This window comes from Chenopodium quinoa, unplaced genomic scaffold, assembly GCF_001683475.1.
Source record: "Chenopodium quinoa cultivar QQ74 unplaced genomic scaffold, ASM168347v1, whole genome shotgun sequence".
Classification (NCBI taxonomy): domain Eukaryota; kingdom Viridiplantae; phylum Streptophyta; class Magnoliopsida; order Caryophyllales; family Amaranthaceae; genus Chenopodium; species Chenopodium quinoa.
Window position 1 is genome coordinate 6,407,648 of NW_018743292.1, and position 24,705 is coordinate 6,432,352.

At 32.9% G+C, this 24,705-nt stretch overlaps 1 pseudogene; it reads right to left on the minus strand.

Moving 5' to 3' along the window:
- Nucleotides 1-5,070: 5,070 nt before the first annotated feature.
- On the minus strand, nucleotides 5,071-9,512 carry LOC110736692 (annotated as a pseudogene).
- Between the last annotated feature and the right edge of the window lie 15,193 nt (nucleotides 9,513-24,705).

The following is a 24,705-nucleotide window of genomic DNA, read 5'->3' on the forward strand; positions in this document are numbered from 1 at the left end:
TTTTTTTTTTTTGGTGTGTTATAACAACCTAGTACGAGTACGTATATGTCTTAGCTTTTATAAGCTTGTACAGTTGTACCCTACATGCAAAATGAAAATAACCTGTATATCGTCTTTTGTATGAAACAAACATGAGAAATTAAATTCCAAATCTTTTTTGCACTCTTAAATCAAACAGTGATGAGAATATTTGCTAACAAGAAGTATATTAACAAGAAATTATCAATACTAGTCAATCAATCAATACTATATACTAAAATAATTACCAGAATTATCCCAAAAATACACGTGTCGCATTCACAACAAAAAATTTCCCACCAATTTTTTTTTCCCCTTAAAAATAATAAGATAATTGATTAAAAAAATATGTAGCCTAAATAACCCAAAAAATTAGACCAATAACAACTTTAAATAAATCAAATATTTTTTTAATCGTCAATCTATAAAATGTACATTCTCTTGAATCTTTGATCGTTAATATATAAAATGTATTTTTCGTTTCCTACTAAAAATATTTTTAACTCAATATGAAATTCATAACTTGTACACAAATTACAAAATAGAGATACTCTCCATTAACGTATCTCATCTATCATCATAATTTGATAATATAATTAGATATATTTAAATGTATACACAATCTATAAACAAATACAAACGTGTAGTAATTTATAAAAATATTTTTTTTTTCTGGTGAATCTAATTTCCGAGCGTTGCTCGAGCAAAGAACTAGTTCTCGTTAAATTTGTGGGTGTATATTTAATATTTTTAACTTTCTACAATTTTAATGTGTAGTTGAACATATTGATGCTCAAATATGCGCGTTGAAATTGTGTAAAAAAAACAAAGTGTATCAAACAAAAAGTAAAAAAAATACTTGTAAAAGCTACTTCGTAGTTCTTATGGTGTGTTTTATGACTTTTATCCACCTAATTTTTTACTTACTTCCTCCGATTTTTATTAGATGCATCACTTTTAAATTCATGGACTCCTAGGTAATTTTTGGAGAGGGAAGAGATAGAGAGAAAGAAAAAAGTAGATCGATGTAATATGAAAGAGATAGAGAGAATGTATTAACCAAAAAGAAAAGTGATGAATCTAAATTAAAACTTCCAAATATAAAAAGTGATGCATCTAAAAAAACCGGAGCAAGTATTAATTTTACTACTTTTCTTTTTAAGAGCTTACTGTATCAAAAAAAATTATTTACTGAAAATAATTCTTAAATTTTTTTCAATCTGAAATAATTGAAAATGAGAATGAGCAGAATAAGATCTTACTTGCAACAATGCCACAAAAAAAAACACAAGAACAACAACCGACCACATCCTATATGACATAGAAAGATTCAATCAAAATAACGGCAAGTTTTGTTTTGTTGTATACGAATAGTAAGACTGTAGTAGTGTACTAGTGTGTGTGAATAGGAATAAGAAAGGGGAAAAGTTGCGTTCCTTAGAAAATGTCAGTTAAGTGAGTGTGAATTGATTTTTGATCTAAAAAAAAAAAACAGTGTTTGACTTCTTGATTATACAAAAAGAATTTTAATTAAATAAATTAAACTATTGTTGGACATGATTGATTTGTGCAAGACATCACGGAAAAAAAAAATAATTAAAAAACTAAAAAAAGTACAGAGTATTAAGGGGCTATAGAAGCTACTTCACTTGTCTCTTAAATATTGCCCTAAATACTTGATTCTATTTTTTTTTAGTTACAAAGTTAAATTTGTGCATATGGATTGAAATAATAGTTGATGAAGGGAGATGGAGATACAGATAGGGTTATAGGGCAATCTTTTAAAACAAATTAATTTACATTTAGGATTGTAAAAAGTGACCCTACCAACCCGACCTGAACAAAATCCGATTCAAATTTCGACATATATAGACATAATAACTTAACATAACTGCATGACTCAAATTATCCGACCTCAATAAATCCGACCATTTATAAGAGTTGACACATCTTGCTAGTACTATAAGCACCAAAAATAAGGGGTGTACGTCAGATGGGCCAAATAAGGAAATTGCACCATGGAGTAGATACAAAGCCCACAACGCCAATCACGTGTATAACGTTTTTTATCCACAAGAATAAACTAGGAGTTGTCGGGGGTCCAATTTTTTATTTAATTTTTTTTTTTTTTATATTTTTTTTTTTTTTTGGTGACTATTAAAGAGCTGAATGTGGAAGTAGCAACTAGCCAAATACGTAGTTTGGGCCTTCATCTTTTCTTTTTTTTTTCTTTTTATTTTTTTTTTACAATGGAAATTCTTTGATTCGTTTGAGCAAGGCTTGTGTAGTCTGTGCGGAGCAAGCCGGAACTGGCTTCGTGACTGGTAAGAAAAAAGAAAACATTAGGAACCCTCCTCACGAGGGAAATTCCTAATGCGTCGGAAGAAACGATGGAAAATAGAGAAGAATTGTTACAAGGCATAATATCCATACTATCACTAACTAGGTGACCAACATTTGCTATCCAGTTTGCTGCTTGATTTGCCTCTCGAAAGATATGGCAAATACTTAATTATCGAATTTTCCAAGAAGAAAACAAATGCCTTTAACAATATGATCAATTTGCCATGGTGTGGACCAGATGCCTTTAACAAAGTTAATTACTAAAGGATTATCACCCTCAATTAGAATATTTTTGATCCCATGCTCAAGAGCTAGAAGAATTCCTTAACGAAGAGCCATGACCTCTGTTATGAAAACCTTGGTGGTGCCGAGGTTGAAAGCGTGAGCTCCTACAATTGTCCCACTATTGTCTCTGATGAGGTTCTTTGCTGCTGTTGAGTACTGAACCGTCAAAATTGAGTTTGTAAGAATTTGTTGGTGGCGCCTCCCATGATAGAGTTTGTTGGAGAATGAGAAGGAGGAGTAGGTGGGGATCTCCTAAACGGAGACCCCGAGGAAGAAAATGTATCGGTGAGAATTCTGTAGTGCCACTCATTGAACGCAAATTGCGCTCGATGGTAAATTCTAGAGATATCAAAATGTTCTTGGCGGAAAATTATAGAGTTACGCTCTTTCCAAATACTTCAAATAAGGAAGATAAATTTCCTAATAGTAAGTTTGGGCCTTCATCTTACCTACCAAAAAAACTAGCCTAATACGGAGTAGTACATAATTTATCTTAATTATTGATAATATATTTTCCTCATTTTCTTTTAAATATAATACTTTAATTTTTGCACTATTTACATCCTTATTTTGACTAGCTGTGATGATTTATAATTAAAAAAAATATTATAATCATGTGGGATCTTGTTAAATTCATCCTCGGTTTATAATTTATTATTGATATAAAATCTTTGTAATTTTTACATATTAGTAATAAAGATTTAATGATTTAAATGATGCATTGGCAAGTGTATAATGAGAAGTGTTGCATTTAAAAGAAAACAAAGGAAATAGTAGGCTGGTCTGGTGCAATGCATGATTTTAACAATAAAAATTTTACTTGTATGTGTGTAATATAAATGATGTAAGCAAAACAGTATAAATTGTGATTCCTCTCATTAGATAAATTAAGCTATAATGAAAAGACATGATGTTAAACTAGCATTTTTGCCTGTGCGATGCAAGGGCTATCAATATTAGTAGTAAAATTAGAAAAAGTTTTTTGTTATTTTATTTTACTTTATTAAATGTTTTTCTTAAGAAAAATGAAGAGTTTAAAAGGAAGAAGAAGGAGTGACAATTGAAATGAATCTATAAATAGTATTTGTTTGTAAACATTAAATACATACAGTGAATTACTAATAACATTATGTTTTTTTAAAAAAAATATATAAGTATAAAAAGTTGAGAAAGGGAAAGGGGACACGTCATTTGTGGTTTGTGCTATTATATACTAAGTAAGTGTAGATAATAGATATTCTAATTAACTTTATAGTTTAATAAAATTTAGATGATATTAGCATTAGTTTAGTGGTTTTGTTACTTCATACTTGAAATAAAATAAGGAAAAATTGTAAATAACCACCCCTCAAAGCACCAAAAATTGATTTTACCACCCCTTTTTTGTTTATTTTAAATAACCACCCTTTAAAGTAAAAAAAAAAAATAGAAATCACCACCTCTTTACATGTAGTTCCAATTTTATAAAAAGAATGATTTTTGTGCCAAAATATGGCCTACTAAGGTTTTGGGAGTCACTTTGTTCCTTTGGTTTCAATTTGAGGTTACAAATGAAAAAAAATTTAGTGAAAATGCCTCGTTTTGCATGTTGAAAATCACCTTGATTTGCGTGAAATTCACTAAATGAGGTATTTTCGATACTTTTTTGGGTGTTTAGACCTCAAATCGGATCTAAAGAGCCAAAGTGACCCCCAAAACCTTAATAGACCAAGTTTTGACACGAAAATCAATATTTTTTAGTTAAGAGGTGGTGATTTCTATTTTTTTAATTTTTAATTTTTTTTACTTCAAGGGATGGGTATTTTTTTTTAAAAAAAAGGTTGGTAAAATCAATTTTAGGTGATTTGAGTGGTGGTTATTATTTACAATTTTTCCATAAAATAATGACAAGAAGACAAAAAATAAGAGCTGAGAGCATAGTAACGATCTAAGTCACAAATCCCTCTAGACATAATTATGAGTTTGTGATCACATGCAATCAATATCAATCAATCAATATATAATACTAAAACAGACACCAGAAATGACACGCGGCATTTTCTAGTGCTGTTTTTCCCCTCCAAAATCCCCTCCTCTTTTTTCCCTTTTTTTTTAGCCAATGCCATTAATTACCTACTATAAGCTATACACAAATATTCACCAAATCATATAATATAATTGTGATTATATTGATTCATATACTTTCCATTTCTGTAATTTATATTTTTCATTCTATGTAATTTTAGACTGAATATCTAATGTAATTTTAAATAAATATAGAGTTTCCAAATTTTTACTATACAAACCTAAAGTAAAATTAAACTAACTTAGATTAAAAAATATACATCTAAAAGTAAAAAAAATATTTTCCAAGGAAAATTTATTCTAAATTTATATTAATAATGATAATAATTAAAGATTTTGGTAAATACAACGGGTAAAACATGTACTTCATATTAGATTGTAGCTAATGAAGCGGAAAATGTGACAAGAAATTTTTTTTTTTTCTCTACGTTAGATAGGAAATGAATGAGTCAACTTCTTTTATATAGTTATGTGGAGCAATATTCATTTATGTTTCAATTAACAAAATGAAATTATAAAAAAAATACAAATAACTTAAATTACGTTTCTTTATTTTTGTATCGACCATTGGTAAATAAGCCCTTTATTACTAATTGAATTATATTTGTTTCTTCCCTATGGGATTAGTAAATTGATTTGTAAATCGTGCATCGCACAGGAACTATGCTAGTATAACACAAAAGGTATAACCATGAATCCATTGCATGATAGATACCATTTATTAGTGTATAAAAAATGGTTCTATGGTTGACAAAAATCATCTAAAGTGGTGATCACGGGCGAGGAACCAAACACAAATCTTGCTGAGGAAGAACGATTTGGCTTGGGAGGAATTTGTAAGGACTCCAACGACCCTTCTAACATGTCTACAACTTGATTCATGGATGGTCTATTAGCTGGAAATGATTGTATGCACCATAAGCTCACTATAATCATCTTTCTCTCGAGTTCCTTATTATTTTGGTCATGAATTGACACATCCTCCACAAGCTCAAGTCGATTGTAGATCCATTCAGGAAAATACATTTCACTATGTAAAGTTTCACTATTACCTATTTGTCTGCCACATACTAGATCCAAGAGCATCATCCCATAGCTATAGACATCTGATTTATGAGATACACTACCATAATATCTACAAATAACTTCTGGAGCAATGTATCCAATTGTCCCTCTTGCTTCTGACATTGATATTGTGCTATTCTTCGGTAGACACAATCTAGCTAGCCCAAAGTCTGAAATCTTTGGGCGAAATTCTTCATCAAGAAGAATGTTATGAGGCTTTATGTCAAAGTGCAATATTCGCATATTGCAACCTCTATGTAAGTAATCTAATCCTTTGGCGATTCCAATTGCTATGTCGAACTTGGTTTTCCATCGCAATGGTTTGTCAATGTCTCTACCGTGCATAAACTTTTCAAGAGATCCATTTGGCAAGAACTCGAATACAAGAGCTCTATTGTTTCCTTCGAAACAAAAACCTAAAAGAGTGACGATATTGACATGGTTAGTTCTACTCATACTTAACACCTCATTGGTGAAATCTTTTCCATCACTCTTTGAAAACTTCAATTTCTTCACTGCCACTAAACGACCATCATGTAATCTGCCTTTGTAAACACTTCCATAACCTCCTTCGCCAAGTTTTTCTTTGAATGAATTGGTCATCTTTCGTATATCTGCGTACGTGTACCTTTTTGGATCCATAGCTTTCTAAAAAGGTTGCTATATTATGATCCCCAATTGCTTTTTTACTCAATAGGAATGAAAATTTAATAGTTTTTCGTATTTTGTTTTTCCAAATGACCAGAACAACCATCATTACTATTCCTAGTAATAAGAAACCACCTACACTAGCCCCTGCACCATAAAAATAGATCAAAATTAAATATTAGAGAATGTTAACTAGTAAACTTATACGGAGTATTAAATTTCTTTTTTGCCAAATAAAAACTTTTGTACATATTACTCGCAATAATTATTGAAATATTATTTGAAGATATCATTTTATCAAAATAAGAATTACTAGAAATAATTAAATAAAGGTTAATGGTCATCAATGAGATGTTAAGTATGAGTAGAACTGCAGAAGGAACACTAACCAATTGAAAGGGCAGTAAAGTTTTTTTGTCCACCTGCACAAGTAAGAGAAGAGCTTGTTTAATTAGTCTCCCATGATCAATTAATTGTTACTTAAGCTAACTCAAAATCCTACTATCCTTGTACTTCGTCAGTCCCTAATTGTTTTGCTCTATCTGACTTTTAATGATCTCTAAGATACGTCTTAAAATGTATATTGTACCCATATAGAAATATCTCTATTTCTACATGCGTAAATATAAATAAAAAACTTAATATTAATAAAATATATTGTACAATGAACCCGTATTAAGTTCATATTAAGATATATTTAGAAAAATATTATCATATATTTAGGAGAATATTTATTTGATAGGATATATTTATTGTTTCCTAATCTCTAGCTTTCCAAGTTTATCTAGGATTAGAGTGTTATATCAATATATTCTATTACTGTATATTTGTTATGTGTATATATTGTATATTAATATCTTCCTTAATTATAGGAAGTTAGGCCCTTAATATACATTATACACACTTAACAAATATACAGTAACAGAATATATTGATGTATATCAATATATTCTAACATAGAGCAACTCCAATGGTTGTAGTTAGGGACTTACTTGCAATATTAAATAATCCCTAGCTATTACCTTAATCATTGGAGCTAGAAAATGCAATTAGATTGGCCAAGCAAATTAGCTTTGTCAAGCTAGAATAAAACAAATTAGAATAAATAAAATAAAATTTATCAACGTAAATTAAGGAGGTATAGTTCATTTAAACAGTAAGCTATTAGCTAACCATTGGAGCTAAAATGAAAATTAGCTTAAAAGCTTATGTAGCATGGCAAGCTTGCCATTGGAGTTGCTTTTAGGAATCTTGAGAGCATTGTATATACTTTTTGATTGTGTTAATGAAAGGCTAAGCCAAAATTCACCATTTTTACATGGTATCAGCCCAAAGTTTTTTTTCACCCTAATTAACAATGGCTGGCGGTGTGATCAATTACCACCACCACCTCCAAAAATTGAACCAAACTCAACGTATTACCTCGGTTCACAAGATCGACCGGGGGATTTCATCACTCCTACTCGCCTAGGATTAGGAATCTTGCGAATATTGTATTATATATACTGTTTGATTGCGTTAATGAAAGGCTAAGTCAAAGTTCACCATTTTTACAGTTCACTTAGTAGGGAGGACCGCGTGTTCGATCCCCCACAACAACTAACAATTAAAAGAAGATTGAAACCTAATCACCCAAAACTAATCTCCGAATCCGGATTAGCCCAAAGGGTGAATCGGGTGGAAAAAAAAAAGTTCACATAATAAATATAGAGTAAAATAACTACCTGATTGAGAACACACAAATGGCTGAGGTCGTCCATTCTGACAATAACATAAGAAATTTTGTAGAGACGAATTTGAATAACCTGATGATCCACATCTACCACCAGATTCCTTGCATTTGGAACAAATCGACGTGCTAACTGAAAATTGAGACATAACAACATAATTAATGGTGGAAATTCACCTCCTCACTAGTCACTAGTGAAAAGAGACAACACATTTGGAAATTGGACATAACATATGACATATGTGGTGAAATTTCACCTCAAACCTATTATGATAAACTGTGTTGAGCCTATACCTGGTAAAATAAAGGATTCATATTTGTAATTTCCAATCCATTTATAATAAATTAAAACGGAGGTAGTAATTTAATCTACATCGACATAATAATCCAACATAACTCGAGTCCTATGCAACATGATTACATGACCCAAGTTTAGCATGACTTATTGACTTGGGTCCTCCTAAATGACATATTTTTAGTGCGAATTGACACGTCTAAATTTTAGGTAAATATATTAATGCACGTACACGTACCTGCTGATTGAGGACATTCTGACGACTGAGGTCCATCTGGGCAATAACACACAAACTCATCCGAAGGTGGCCGTGAACCACATCTACCACCAGAATCTTCACACTTAGAACAAGCTGTAAAATTGACCGTGTACTCCATCCTAATTAACGTTTTTAGAATACTCTCAAGGGAGCCATTTCCACTTCTAAGCTCGTCTAACCTTTTCTTGACTACCGGAACATAAATCCTGTTGTTGCACGAGCACGACGACAACAACGATTTACCCGCGACTGAAGGCACTGATGGGCCTCCAAAGTAATAAACACTACTAATGGTAGCGTCTTTATCGTTGGAGCAATTAAAAGAGTAAAAAGGGCGGTACCTAGAGACGCAACTAGCGCAACCATAGTACAAGTATATCATCTTCTGGTTTTTGCCTGCAGGCTTTAATATTAATGCGGGAAGCAATGATACCGTGCTCGCATTGAACAAAACATATTTTTTCAACAAATTATCTAGGGAAACTATCATGGCTTGTGAAGACCTATCAATAAAGAACACGCTCATCGTAGCGTATCCGTTATGAACAAAGTTCATGTACGTAATCGGGGAATTTTTATCATCGTTACCACAATTGAGCTTGAAGTCCGAGATCCCACAAATTCGAGGCCGATTTCCTCCCCAAAATGGATACCTCGCATGTTTAATTTGCCCGCAAGAGAATCGAGCAGAGCATGTTTTATAGTTTGGATCCTCACCATTTGACAAGCTAACACCTAATATAACGAATGTTATGATGAAAGAAAAATAGATGCTACTAAAGAAAGTGGAAATCATTCTCTTGTTTTTTTGGGTTTGTTAAAACAACCTAGTATATATATGTCTTTTATATTAGTTGTACGCTTGTACCCTAAATGAAAATGTATATTGGCTAAGTACATGACAATCAGCCAATTATAATGAGTCGTACGTAGAGTCAACTCTCAAGTATGCAAAATAACAACTAAGGGCATGAACATATTTTATTGTGGTAAAGTTTTGTGTTTATTGAGGGTATAATTGTCATTCCACCTTAAAATATGTTCTGGAATACTTGATATATTTGAACTTTTTTTACTTTTTCATTTACTTGTATTTACTTTTACTAATGTAATAAGGACAAATTTTATCATCATGAAATATGTTACTTCAATTCCTCTTTTCTTTTTTACTTAACCTGTTTCATTTATCACGTTTGCCAATGCAAAATTTCAACGATCAATAACTTTAATTCCACATAAGTAAAAATAATCAAAGTTATATATTATGATAGTATTTATTGAGAAGAATCTAACAAGATCCCATAGAATATGTTTTTACCTACATATAATTCACAAAAGACAGTCAAAGAAGGAGTGGTGAATAGTGTAAAAGTCAAAGCGGGTCAAGTAAAAAAAAAAAACGGACGAAATATTAAATACGAATTGAAGTAGGTATTATTATAAAGTTTCATGATATTTTTTTTTACTATTATTTAGTTATATATAAATACGGTCAAACTAGTATATGAGCATATGTGTCAAGTTTGGCTGTGTCAATTATTCTTAGACAGATAAGGGAAAACGTATGGAAATAAGCTAATTGGGTTAAATTAGCTGGCCACCAAGCACCCCATTTAACTTATTGTATAGGTCAATTAGCTAAAATTGGTCAAATCCTCTAATTTTGTTCTAATCATCAATAATCTCAATAATAATAATAACTATATATTACAAGACATACCAGCGATAACACGTGTCATCTCCTGGTGTGTCCTTGGTGGGTTTTTATTTTTATTTTTATTTATTTATTTTTTTTTTGCTGAATAAAATTCTATTAAAGAAAATTCTATTAAAGAAACAAATCTTATACAAAAAATAATTCCTTAATCCTATGGATCATAATTACTTAAAATAAAAAATTGGCATATCTTTAACATAAATATCCAAATTGTTATAATAAATAAAAAAAAAAAAAAACATTCTTCATAATTTGATTATTGTGTTCATCATTTTATATCTAACATATCTTTCGTAACCCTTTATTTTGATCAAAATGTGACAACCATATTTTTAGATTTTTATTGTTTATAAAAAACTAATTATAATGATAGTTTAATAATGGTTATTGAAAATTATTGTGCATGGCACGGGAACTAACCTACTTCCTCCGTCCCATAATATAGTTCCTATTGTGTTTTTTTCACGGTATTTAAGAAATGGGAGGAGAATGGAAGAAGTACATTAAAAGTGGAAAAAAAACTAGATAAAAGTTAGACAAAAGTACAAGGCAAATGGATAATTAAAGGGGGAAAAAAGTGAAAAGTACAATTATAGACAAAAAGTTAGAGAGAGAAAGTAGAAAAAAGTACAATGCAAGTGGATAAGTTAAGGGTAAATTAGAAAGTTCAATGAATAAAGTTAAAAAAAATGAGGGTCTAATAGTGTTTACATACTACCCAAAAATAGACACAGCAACAATATTTTGGATCTACAAAATAGGAAAACAGGAACTATATTGTGGGACGAAGGGAGTAGTAAACTCTACGTCAAACACCCTCAAAGGTTTAGTACTCCTTTTGTGTCATAATAAGTACTTTGTACTTTTTTTTTCATTTTAATGAAAATTAAGGGTAATAAAGGAAATATGTAATATTCTTAAAAGTAAGGACATTTTATATGGGAAAGATAAGAAAGTAAATAGTTACATGAAAATTTGGGAAAATGTAAGTGTACATTATGTTGTCTTGGATAGTTCAAAAATTAATGCATTATGATAAAATTATGTAAATAAAATTTAAAATACTAGAAACAGATGCAACAATTTTTTGGGATGGAAAGATGCAACATTTTTGAACACCCGGAAACGAATACAAGCATAATATATATTTTGAGACTAGAGTATGATTTTAATTGATAATTTACACTAGATTTAAAGTCAAATAAGAAAAAAAAATTATATACATCTTTTTATAATATCTGTGCATAATTTTTGAAAAAACAAGGCATATTTCAATATTTTTTCCAAAGAAAGCTATACTATTATTTTAAAACAGGAAGTTGGAAGCACACGTGTCCACTTCCTGTTTTTTTCTAATTAAAAAATATTTAACAAAAAAATACACCTTAATTTTCGAACTAACTTTATACATAAAAATTGACCATGCCTTTACAAATACTTTAATTTCGAATCTAACTTTATACATGAAAATTGATCATGCCTTTACAAAAAAAAAAAAAAAAAAAAAAAAAAAAAAAAAAAAAAAAACCCTAACCTTTTTCAAACTAAGGCCCTGTTCTTTTGAGCTGTTCTGTTTTGCTCTGCCCTACTCTGCTTAAAAATAATAATTAATAATAATAATTAATATTTAATAAAAAATAATAATTATTATTAATATTTAATAATAATAACTAATATTTGTAGATAATATTTAATAACAATAATAATTAATATTTTATGATAATTAATATATAATATTAATTGATGATAATAACTAATATTTAATGATAATAATTAATATTTAACACATTTTCTAGTGTTATAAAAAGAGTAAAAAAATCTTTAAAAAATCAAATAATAATAATAATAATAATAATAATAATTATTATTATTATTATTATAAATGCGATAATAATAATAATAATGATGATAATAAAAATAATAACAACAACAACAATAGTAATAATAATAATAATAATAATAATAATAATAACAACAACAACAACAAAAATGCGATAATGATAATAATAATAATAATAATAATAATAATAATAATAATAATAATAATAATAATAATAATAATAAAGTTGGAAAGACACTTGTCCACTTCCTTTTTTTCAATTAAAAAATATTTAACCCAAAAAAAAAAAATCATGCACTTACACCTTAATTTTCGAACTAACTTTATACATAAAAATTGATCATGCCTTTACAAATACCTTAATTTTGATACTAACTTTATACCTTAATTATTATTATTATTATTATTATTAAAAAAAAGTTGTGTTAAAAAAGTGTTCTCTAACTTATAAAGGTGTCACTTCAACACGTTTTAAAAATTTAAATATAGGATGCTAAACCCGAAATTAGTGTTTTTTTTTTTTTGAAAGATTAGTGTTTTTATAAAGGGAAGTTAATTTTTCATAGACCCATCACCCTATTGAAAATAATAAGTTCCTTTCTACTTTTCATTCCACTATATATGTATTCATATTTTAAGTTTCATATTTATGTTATTATGTATGATCAATTTGTTTTTCAAAAAAATAATAAAATTGTTATTTTTAATTTGCATAAAGGTGATTGTGGGTCAACAGTGAAAGTGAAGATTTAAAGCGAGCTGCAAATTATGTTTAGGTGAGCCTATTTATGACATACATTTATTTTTTTATTTTTATTTTTTGTAAAAATTTTGATAGACTTTTAACTATGTTTTACTTTTAAAATACTTTTTTTTATTAGTGCTTTTAAAATACAGAGTTCTTATTTAACACTACTATGAAAATATTTTTTACGGATTACTATTCTTATATGAAATTGAAATACTATGCAAAAGTACAAATACAAAAACAATTATTATTAAACATTATACAGCCGTGCATCGCACGGGTTTAAGACTAGTTAAATCAAAAAGTATTCTCATCTCCAAAAAAAACTTGTTAAATTGAAAAAATAATACGAAGTATTGAAGATCCAATTTAAAAAACGAAAACCAAAAAAAAAAAAAAAAAAAAAAAAAAAAAACTTTCAATTAAAAAAATATGCAGGTTCATCCTTCTCACTGTTATAACTTCTCATTGGATATCTTACATTATTAGTAAGAACTTGTTAATTTTGTATGGGTGTGTAATATCCAACTACTATATATGTACTCGTAATTTTTAATAGTATGCAATAAGGATATCTAGTACAGTGTTCCCTCCATTATCTCATTCGATATTTTATTTCAATTTGAAAAATGAGAAATTTCAAGCATGAAGATTTTTGATAAATATAGCAAAAACATGATGAATTTCAAACATGGAGATTAGATAAATATAACAAAAAACATGATGAATAGAATAAGATCATACTTACTTGGACGGAAAATGCAATAATATCCCCAAAAAAACACACACTAACAAACTACCTCCTTTATGACGACATAGATAGCTTTAATGAATACGAAAACGAGTGATACGACTATACGAGTAAAATAGTCATGATCATGGTCATTTAATCGAGTGTGAATCAAATTTTGATCTATATACACTGTACTCTTATTTATTTGATTTTGAAGTTGAAACCAAATTATTGGAAAGAAGGAAAAATCAAAGTGTTTTCCTCTTAAGTCTTAAACAAATTAAACTAGACCGAAAAAGACTGATGTTAATGCTTAAGTTGACTCTTTCGAAGTATTAAGCAACAAAAGAACTCTATTGACTTTATTTGAAAGCTTTGGCAACATACATGCAATTGATCATAAGATCATGCATGATGCAAGATTGATTCTTACTTATTACTGTAAATCTAGCTTATACATAACGTAATGGATGGATTGCTCTAAATACGATGTTTTAAAAATTATTTTATTGTGTTCTTCAAAAAAAATAAATTTATTGTTTTTTTTTTAAATATAAATTTATTGTTTTTTTTTTAAATATAAATTTATTGTTTTTTTTTTAAAAATAAATTTATTGTTTTTTTTTTAAATATAAATTTATTGTTGATAAGTATATTAGGTGACTCGTACTTCGTAGCTTTGTCCGCCCGATCGGGCGGACATTGCCCGGTCTGACCGGGCGGAAGAAGAAGAGGTGCCTGGCAAATTCGTTGAAGAAGCTGCTCTCGCGCCCGACCGGGCGAGCCTTCGCCCGACCGGGCGAGCCTTCGCCCGATCGGGCAGACCTTGCCCGGTCTGACCGGGCGGTGGGGGTTGGATACGTTGAAGCATTCGTATGGAGTTTTCTTCTCGCGCCCGATCGGGCAGACCTTGCCCGGTCTGACCGGGCGGAGAAGGAAAAATACGGAACGCGGATTTTGCGGTTTTAGGTTATCTTATTTTATTATCTTTTTGCCCAAGTATCTTTTAATTAGGGATTAATATAAAACCTCCCTAATATCAGTATTAGGGTTAAGAGAGACAGAGTGAGAGCCGTTCTTGAGAAATACAAGAATCATCTTTGTAATCTTTGCAGTTTATAGTGAAATCATTCGATCTCGGTGCCCGTGGACGTAGCTATCACATCGATAGTGAACCACGTAAATTCTTGGTGTTGTTCTTATTGTTTGCATTGAATTTCTTTATTGTTTTCTTGTTTGTTTACGACCTTTGCTTCCGCTGTCGCACAACAATTGGTATCAGAGCTCAGGTTCAATCCTTGGAGAGTTTCTTGAAGATAACAATGGCAGGAGATTCAACAATAAGAATTGAGAAGTTTACCGGGAAAAATAGTTTCGGGCTATGGCAAATTAAGATGAAGGCTCTGTTAAAACAACAGCAGATATGGCGTCCGTTGGCTCCAAAGAGTACTACTTCGGAGTCAGAAGATGGACCGACTGACCCGCAGTTAGAAGTTATGGAAGAGAAGGCACACTCTACCATATTACTTAGTCTTGATGATCAAATCATCACGGAGGTGGCTGATCAGGAAACGGCGGCTGGATTGTGGCTGAAGCTGGAGTCATTGTATATGACTAAGTCGTTGACCAACAAATTATTACTGAAACAGCGGTTGTTTAGCCTCCGGATGCAGTCAGGTACTTCCTTACGGGAACATCTAGAAAAACTTAACTCTATTTTGCTTGATTTACGTAATTTAGATGTTAAAATTGATGATGAGGATGCTGCGTTGATTTTACTTGTATCTCTACCGTCTAGCTTTGAGAATTTTGTAGAGTCTTTTGTTGTTGGTAAGGATTCTATAACCTTAGAAGAAGTGAAGGCAGCACTTCATACTAGGGAACTCAGAATGAAAGCTACGAGTGATAATGGGGATAATGGTAGTGGGTTGTTTGTTAAGTCCGGAAAGTCTAAAAAGAATAAGGGGTTTAACAAGGGGAACAATGCTGGGTCGGGTGCTGGAAACGGCAAGGATGGATCTAGTAAAACTACTACTAAAACATGTTATTACTGTAAAGAACCGGGTCACTTTAGGAATAATTGTCCGGTGAGGAAAAACAAGTCCCAGGCTGCTGTAGTTGAAGAGAAACCGAATGAGAGCTATAATTCAGAGGAAGATTTAGCATTAGTCAGTTCTGCTAGGTCTGATGATTTATCTGATAACTGGGTTCTAGATTCGGGGTGTTCGTTCCATATGTGTCCACGTCGAGATTGGTTTGATACATATGAACCTCGCAATGGGGGTATGGTTATAGTCGGTAACAATGCTCCATGTAAGGTCACAGGTATTGGTTCCATGAGGTTGAGGACTGTTGATGGGCGGAGGTTAACTTTGACTAATGTACGGCATGTTCCTGCTTTAGGAAAGAATCTGATTTCATTGGGTACCCTGGATGACTTGGGGTACAATGGTGTGTTTTCAGATGGGGAGTTGTGTATTTTCAGAGGTTCTGAGTTGGTACTTAAGGGTATCAAAAGGAACACCCTCTATGTTTTTGAGGGTGTTACACTGCCTAGTTCTGCGGTTTGCGCATCTGTATCTCACCAGGAGATGACTAAGATTTGGCACATGAGGCTTGGTCATATGGGGGAGAAGGGGATGCAGCTATTGTCCAAGAGGGGTCTTCTATCCGGGGTCAAGGTTGCCAACCTTGAATTTTGTGAGCATTGTGTGTTTGGTAAGAAACACAGGTCAAAGTTCAGCAAGGGTGCTCACATTACTGATGCAGTGCTCGATTACATCCATTCAGATTGCTGGGGTCCATCTAGAGTTGAAGGTATGGGAGGTTACCACTATTTTGTGTCATTTGTTGATGACAAGTCCCGATACACATAGCTTAGGTTGCTTAAGTCAAAGGATGAGGCCTTCAAAGTTTTCAAGCAATGGAAAGCTTTGGTGGAAAATCGACAAGGAAGGAAGATCAAGAAGCTACGAACGGACAATGGGCTAGAGTTTTGCAAAGACGAGTTTAATCAGTTCTGTGCAGATGAGGGTATAGGTCGGCATCATACTGTCAGGAAGACACCACAGCAGAACGGTGTAGCAGAACGGGTTAATCAGACACTGCTAGAGAGAGTTCGATGCATGCTCTCTAATGCAGGGCTTGGGAGGAGGTACTGGAGTGAAGCTGTGTTAACAGCTTGTTATGTCATTAATAGGGGTCCTCATTCTGGAATTGATTCCAAAATTCCGTTTGAGATCTGGAGTGGTAAGTTGCCTAATTTTTCGAATTTGAAGATTTTTGGTTGTGTTGCTTATTATCATGTTATTGAGGGTAAGCTGGATCCACGAGCCAAGAAGGGGTGTTTTGTTGGGTACGGGGATGGTGTGAAGGGGTTTAGAATTTTTTCACCTTCGGAGGGTCGGGTCATTCTTAGTAGGGATGTTACTTTCGATGAAAACACCATGTATTCAATTAAAAATGCAGAGATTTCAGATTTGAGAAGGGAAGGAGACAATTTATTACAGACAGATGGGGTACTTGAGGTACATCAGTCTACCATTGCTGATTTACCTCGGGTACAATATATTGATGATGATGCTGATGTTCCAGTGCCGGGTACTCCTGAACCTGAGATTACTCCTACTCATTCTAACTCTGGGGATGAGGTGGAGCAATCTAATCAGGGGTCATCTAGTCAACCTGACACCATTCTTGAGATGCCTAAACGAGTTATCAAGAAGCCTGTTAGATTGATTGAAGAGATGGAGGGAAGAAATTGCTGTGTTGATGCGATGACAGGTTATGCATTGAGTGTAGCTGATGATGTAGAGTCATTTGAACCTGCCACATATAAACAAGCAATTAGTTGTAGTGAGTCTGCGCAATGGCTTGCCGCAATGGGTGAAGAGATGCAGTCCCTTTACAAGAACAGAGTGTGGGAACTGGTAAAGGTACCGGAAGGGAGGAAGCTTGTGGGTTGTAAATGGATTTACAAGAAGAAAGAAGGGTTGTCGGAAACTGAGCAAATACGTTTTAAGGCTAGGCTAGTTGCTAAGGGGTTCAGTCAGGTAGAAGGGGTTGACTTTGTTGAGATATTCTCACCTGTGGTTCGACATACTTCTATCCGTGTGTTATTGTCAATTGTAGCACATTTTGATCTTGAGCTGGAGCAGTTGGATGTTAAAACGGCTTTCCTTCATGGCGATTTGGAGGAGGAGATTCTGATGAAGCAGCCCGAAGGATTCGAAGTTCCTGGAAAGGAACACTATGCCTGCAGATTGCTAAAGTCATTGTATGGACTTAAGCAATCCCCCCGACAGTGGTACAAAAGGTTTGATTCTTTTATGGTTTCACAAGGTTTTGACAGGAATTCATATGATTGCTGTGTGTATCATAGTAAGCTGGATAATGGTTCCATGATTTATCTTTTGTTATATGTTGATGACATGTTGGTTGCCACAAAGAATAAATCTGATATTGCTAGATTAAAGGAGATGCTTAACTCGGAGTTTGACATGAAAGACTTGGGTGCAGCTAGGAAGATTTTGGGTATGGAGATCTACAGGGATCGGGCTAGAGGTAAGCTTTTCTTGACTCAGAAAAGCTACATTGAAAAGATTTTGTCTCGTTTTGGGATGGAAAAATCGAAGCCTATAAGTACGCCAACTACTGTTAGTTGTAAGTTGTCTTTGTCTATGTCACCTCAATCAGAGGAGGAGTTGTCTTATATGTCTAGAGTTCCATATGCAAACGCGGTTGGTTGTTTGATGTATGCTATGGTCTGTACTAGGCCGGATATTGCGCATGCTGTTAGTGTTGTAAGCAGGTTTATGGCTCGACCTGGGAGGGAACACTGGCAAGGGGTGAAAAGGATTTTTCGCTACCTGAGAGGGACAACTGATATTGGTCTTGTGTACGGGAATGGTAGGGAATGCTTGGTCACTGGGTACAGTGATTCTGATTATGCACCTGATGTGGATACCAGGAGGTCTGTGACTGGTTATGTGTTCACTTTGGGTGGTTCTGTGGTTAGTTGGAAGTCTACATTGCAGTCATCAGTTACGTTGTCAACTACTGAAGCTGAGTATATGGCTCTAACTTCTGCAGCTAAGGAGTCTATTTGGCTCAAAGGCCTAGTAGGTGAACTGGGTATTGCACAGGATTTTGCTACAGTGTATTGTGATAGTCTAAGTGCGATTTGCTTAGCTAAAGATCAAGTACACCATGATCGGACGAAGCACATTGATGTCAGGTATCATTTCTTGCGTACTGACAAGAGGATTAAGGTGAAGAAGATTGGGACTGCTGACAACCCGGCTGATTTCTTCACTAAGCCTGTTCCGTTTAGCAAGTTTAAACATTGCTTAGACTTGCTAAATATTGATTACTACGTGATGTAGTAGGCCCTGAGGGGCGAAGTTGGGGAGCTCCTGGTGTAGGTGTGTTGGCCTTAAGGTGGAGCTTGCCCGGGGCTTGTGATGCAGGTGGAGCATTATGAGTTGTTATACTTGGAGACGAGTATGTGATGGGTCTTGGTTGAAGACTTATCGGGATGTATGGCTTATGCATGAGTCCTGCATCGGGTTTGGCTTGAGATGTTTTTTCACTATGTCTTGATGGGGTCGTTTGCTGACTACGAGTTCTCGTCAAGGTGGAGATTGTTGATAAGTATATTAGGTGACTCGTACTTCGTAGCTTTGTCCGCCCGATCGGGCGGACATTGCCCGGTCTGACCGGGCGGAAGAAGAAGAGGTGCCTGGCAAATTCGTTGAAGAAGCTGCTCTCGCGCCCGACCGGGCGAGCCTTCGCCCGACCGGGCGAGCCTTCGCCCGATCGGGCAGACCTTGCCCGGTCTGACCGGGCGGTGGGGGTTGGATACGTTGAAGCATTCGTATGGAGTTTTCTTCTCGCGCCCGATCGGGCAGACCTTGCCCGGTCTGACCGGGCGGAGAAGGAAAAATACGGAACGCGGATTTTGCGGTTTTAGGTTATCTTATTTTATTATCTTTTTGCCCAAGTATCTTTTAATTAGGGATTAATATAAAACCTCCCTAATATCAGTATTAGGGTTAAGAGAGACAGAGTGAGAGCCGTTCTTGAGAAATACAAGAATCATCTTTGTAATCTTTGCAGTTTATAGTGAAATCATTCGATCTCGGTGCCCGTGGACGTAGCTATCACATCGATAGTGAACCACGTAAATTCTTGGTGTTGTTCTTATTGTTTGCATTGAATTTCTTTATTGTTTTCTTGTTTGTTTACGACCTTTGCTTCCGCTGTCGCACAACATATAATATTATTAGCCCAATTTTTGTTCAACTTATTAATAAGATATAAGTTCAATTTACTATAAAAAAAAATAAATATATATATATATATATATATATATATATATATATATATATATATATATATATATATATAAGTTCTAACAAGTTTATGTAAAATACAAGTAAGATATATAAGTGAAAAATTGAAAATCAGATGTGTTTCTTATACATACACTTAGTATAATTGATTAGTTGAAGGAAACACCATCGAGAAAAAGTTAGCAAATACGATCATGAAACTACTTCTTTCGTCCCATAATATAGTTTATGTTTGTGTTTTTTTCACGATATTTAAAAAATAGAAGGAGAAAATGGATGAATTACATTAATAAAAGTGAAAATTACAATCATAGAAAAAAGTTAGGGAGAGAAAGTGGAAAAAATCACAAAGCATGTGCAAAATTCAAGGGTAAATTAGGAAGTACAATGAATAAAGTAAAAAAAAAGTGATGGTATAATAGTATTTACATACTGTTTAAAAATAGAAATAGGAACAAAATTTTAAATCTCCATAATAGAAAAACAAGAAATATATTATGAAACAGAAAGAGTACATATTTATTGACAAACTCCCCAAAGACAACAACGAGAAAGCAGCACATTCGGTATTTCATCGAAGCCTACTCCTTTCTTGTCTAAAAATTGTCCCAAATTATGTACGTTCCTTTTTTAAAGCAACCAAGTCAGATTTGTGCACATGAATTGACACATTTATTGACGAGGATAGAGACAGAGATAACACGTAGAGTTGCAAATGGAAAATTTTAATAATAAAATATTGAGTATGGTATATGTTAAACAAACAAATACTTGTACACAGATTAACATATTTCATTGATTTTATACATGATTTATTTTATTTATTACGCTTACTTATGCATAAGTCTAATCGTTAATATCTATAATTTTTAGGGGTTGTTTGGTTCATTAGGGCAGTGTAAATTCCCATGAAATTTCAATTTGTGGGAAATAAACTTCATCATCAAAATCATGGGAATTCAACAAATTTGTTTGGTTAAGAATGGAGGAAGTAAATTCCCATGGGAATTTCAACTTACCAAGGGGAGAGGGATGGTATGATAAGTGAATTCCCATGTTTTGTGGGAAGTCAAAATCCCCATAAATTTTCGGAAATTTTGACTTTTGGTACCACAAAAACACATGGTATTCATTTTTGGTACCGCTCAAAATTTTTTTTTTTAATTTTACTACCACACAAAAACACATTTGTTAAAATTTGCTGCCACTTAACGGAATGGGTTAAGATTCCGTTAAGTTTATTAAAAAAAAAAAGTAAAATTTTTTTTTAAAAAAAAAAAAAAAACCCAACCTGCCACCCTCCCCCCTCCCTTTCCTCCACCTTTGCAGCCCCACCACCCTCACTGCCCACCAGCCCCCTCCCGTCAACCAGCCTCCCCCCTCCCCCCTGGCGGCGGCCAAAGCTTGGGCCAACGCCGGCGACCCCACCCCAAACCCATCATCGCTGCCCCATCAACGCAACCCCCCAACCCAAACCCTCCATCAACGCAACCCATCATCGCTGCCCCAACCCCCACCCCGAAACCGAAAGCAACCCTCCCTCCCTATCCCCCCCACCGGAATCGGCCCCCCTCCCCTTCTCCCACCCTGAATCGACCCCCCTCTCCCCTTCCCCCTTTAAAATTTTCGCGAAAAACCCTAGAAAAATCGAATTGGGGGTTTTTGTTTAACAAATGTATTCGCGCAATTCTTGATCCCAAATGATAGTGTGTTGCATTGTGAACGTTTTGGTACTAATTTTGTGCGTTTTGGTGAAGAAATGAACATGTTACCCCTTTCCTTAAGCTTTGTGCGTGAGTATCAATGGAGTTACGAGTGGCGTAGGTGGGGGAAAGGGTTTGGGGTGGGGTCGCCGGCATTGGCCTAAGCTTTGGCCGCCGGCAAGGGGGAGGGGGGAGGCTGGCTGACGGGAGGGGGCTGGTGGGCAGTTGAGGGTGGTGAGGCTGCAAAGGTGGAGGAAAGGGAGGGGGGAGGGTGGTTGGCTGGTTTTTTTTTTTTTTTTTTTTTTTTTTTTTTTTTTTTTTGTTAAATTGTACTTTTTTTTTTTTTTTTAATAAACTTAACGGAATCTTAACCCATTCCGTTAAGTGGTAGCAAATTTTAACAAATGTGTTTTTATGTGGTAGTAAAATAAAAAAAAAATTGAGCGGTACCAAAATTGAATAGGTGTTTTTGTGGTACCAAAAGTCAAAATTTCCTAAATTTTCATTGCCCCAATTTTCACTTTTTTGTGTTAACTAAATAAGAGGTTAAAATGAAATTCATGGAAATTTTGACTTCCCATAAAATATTTAGCCAACCAAACAAGGCCTTAATAAGTGAAAATTATTAAAAAAAAAATTAATAAGGTATTGTGATAGCTTTTTTGAACCAATTTAAACAAGTCGCACATGACTTTTTTTTTTTTTTTTTTATTTAAATATAAAGCACAATAGAGAGTCGAAGGTGAAAATACGAATAATTCTTTGTATAAAAGTCAAAAAATGAATAATGTAAAAATCAAACCAGATCAACTAAAGAAGAATAGATAAATATTTGACAAATTTTAGAAACGTAGAGATCTTCGTAGTACTTTTAATTTTTAAACACCAAAAATAATTAACTAAGGGCTGTAAGATAGATGGGCCAAATAGGTTGCACCACGGAGTAGAAGAAAAAGCCCATAACGCCAATCACGTGTATATTCACAAGATTAAACTACGATTTGTCAAGATTAAACTACGATTTGATCTTAAAGTCTTTGTATCTACTCCGTATTATTATTATTTTTTTTTATTTGACTTTTCACAGCTTTTAAGATTTGTTTTAAAACATATATGTAGTACTTTCTCCGTTTTTTTTTACTTGACCCATCTTGACTTTTACACTATTCACCACCCCTTCTTTTACCGTCTTTTATGAATAATATGTAAGGAATAATATATTCATATGGGATCCTTTTGAATTCATCTCAATAAGTGGTATCACAATATATAACTTTTATAATTTTTACTTACGGAGAATTAAAGTTGTTGATCCTTAAAGTTTTGTATTGACAAACGTGATGAAAGAATCAGGTCAAGTAAAAAAGAAGAGTGGAAGTTTATTTCTATTTCTATGCGTGTAGAAATTCTAAAAATTTGATATCAATATAATATACAATGAAACGAATTTAACAATATTGTATCTCTTATTAATTGATGATAATTAATGATCAAAATTTTAGTGCAAAAATTTAGGGACGGAAGGGAGTAGCAAGTAATCTTCGTGTACTTTAGTTAAAAAAAATAAAAATAACCCTCCCAGAATCTCAAGACTTCTTCGGTTTGTACTTCATTCCATTCATTTACTCCGTGTCTTAATTTAGTTCAACCCTATTTGATAATACTCCCACCATCCTACATTATAGTTTCCGTTTTCTTATTTTGAAGATCTAAAATGTTGTTCCTGTTTCTATTTTTAGGTAATATATAAAGACCATCATATCCTCATTTTTTAAACTTTATTCATTGTACTTTAGTTCAACACTATTTGATAATACTCTCTCCATCCTACATTATAATTCCCGTTTTCCTATTTTGAAGATCTAAAATGTTGTTCCTATTTCTACTTTTAAATAATATGTAAAGCCCATACCCTAATTTTTTAAACTTTATTCATTGTACTTTTTAAGTTACCCTGTAATTTTCCACTTTATTATGTACTTTTTTTTCCACTTTCTCTTTTGACTTTTGTTTATAATTGTACTTTTCACTTTTTTTTTTTTACTTTCTCCTCCCATTTCTTAACTATCTAAAAAAACACAAATAAGAACGGGACGGAGGGAGTAGCATTTTAGAAAGAGGTTAGTATTTTGATCATGTCAAGATAGTACATATTAATGTAAGTTGTTTCGACATTATAAATGATCTCATGATACTTTGATCAATCCAATTAATATCCTACTCTTATTATTATAGACCCAAAAACAAAAAATGTAAGTGCATTTATTTATCGAAGATTTTGTTTTAAATAGTGTTGATTGAAGATTTACAACAAATAATCAAGTGTGTTAATATATTATGATAGAGTAATAAAGTCTACTTCATCGCCGAAATTTCCTTTAGTTTCTCTCTCCTATTATTTTAATGTTGTTTGTATGGGGCATAGGGCTACCTTACCAAAAGATGCGATCGCGTAGTAAAGGATGTGTGAATGCCGATTTTCAAGCTTTGTTTGCTGCCTCAGATTTCTTTGAGATTTCAGACAATTTTTTAAACCTCTGGTACTTTTTCTCTCCTTTTTTTTTTTTTTTTTTCTTTTCTTTCATTTTTCATAATTTTATTTTTGGGTATTTTTTTAATATTATGTTGAGGATGTATAATTATCAACTACTCATATTATATTGGATTTTTTATTTATTTGTTGCTTTATTCAACAATGGAGGTCTGAAAATCGGCATTTGACTATAGTGTTGAAGAACAAGGGGAAAAAATTGTGATTTTTTTTGGTTTGAAGGATAAAATTGTGATTTTTTAATTTGAAGTAGAAAATTAGGTATTAGATTTTGGTATTTTCATCTGGGGTTTAGTTTTTTGATTGATTATTGTGATGAAATGACATTAATTGAATTTTAATTTAACTATTTAA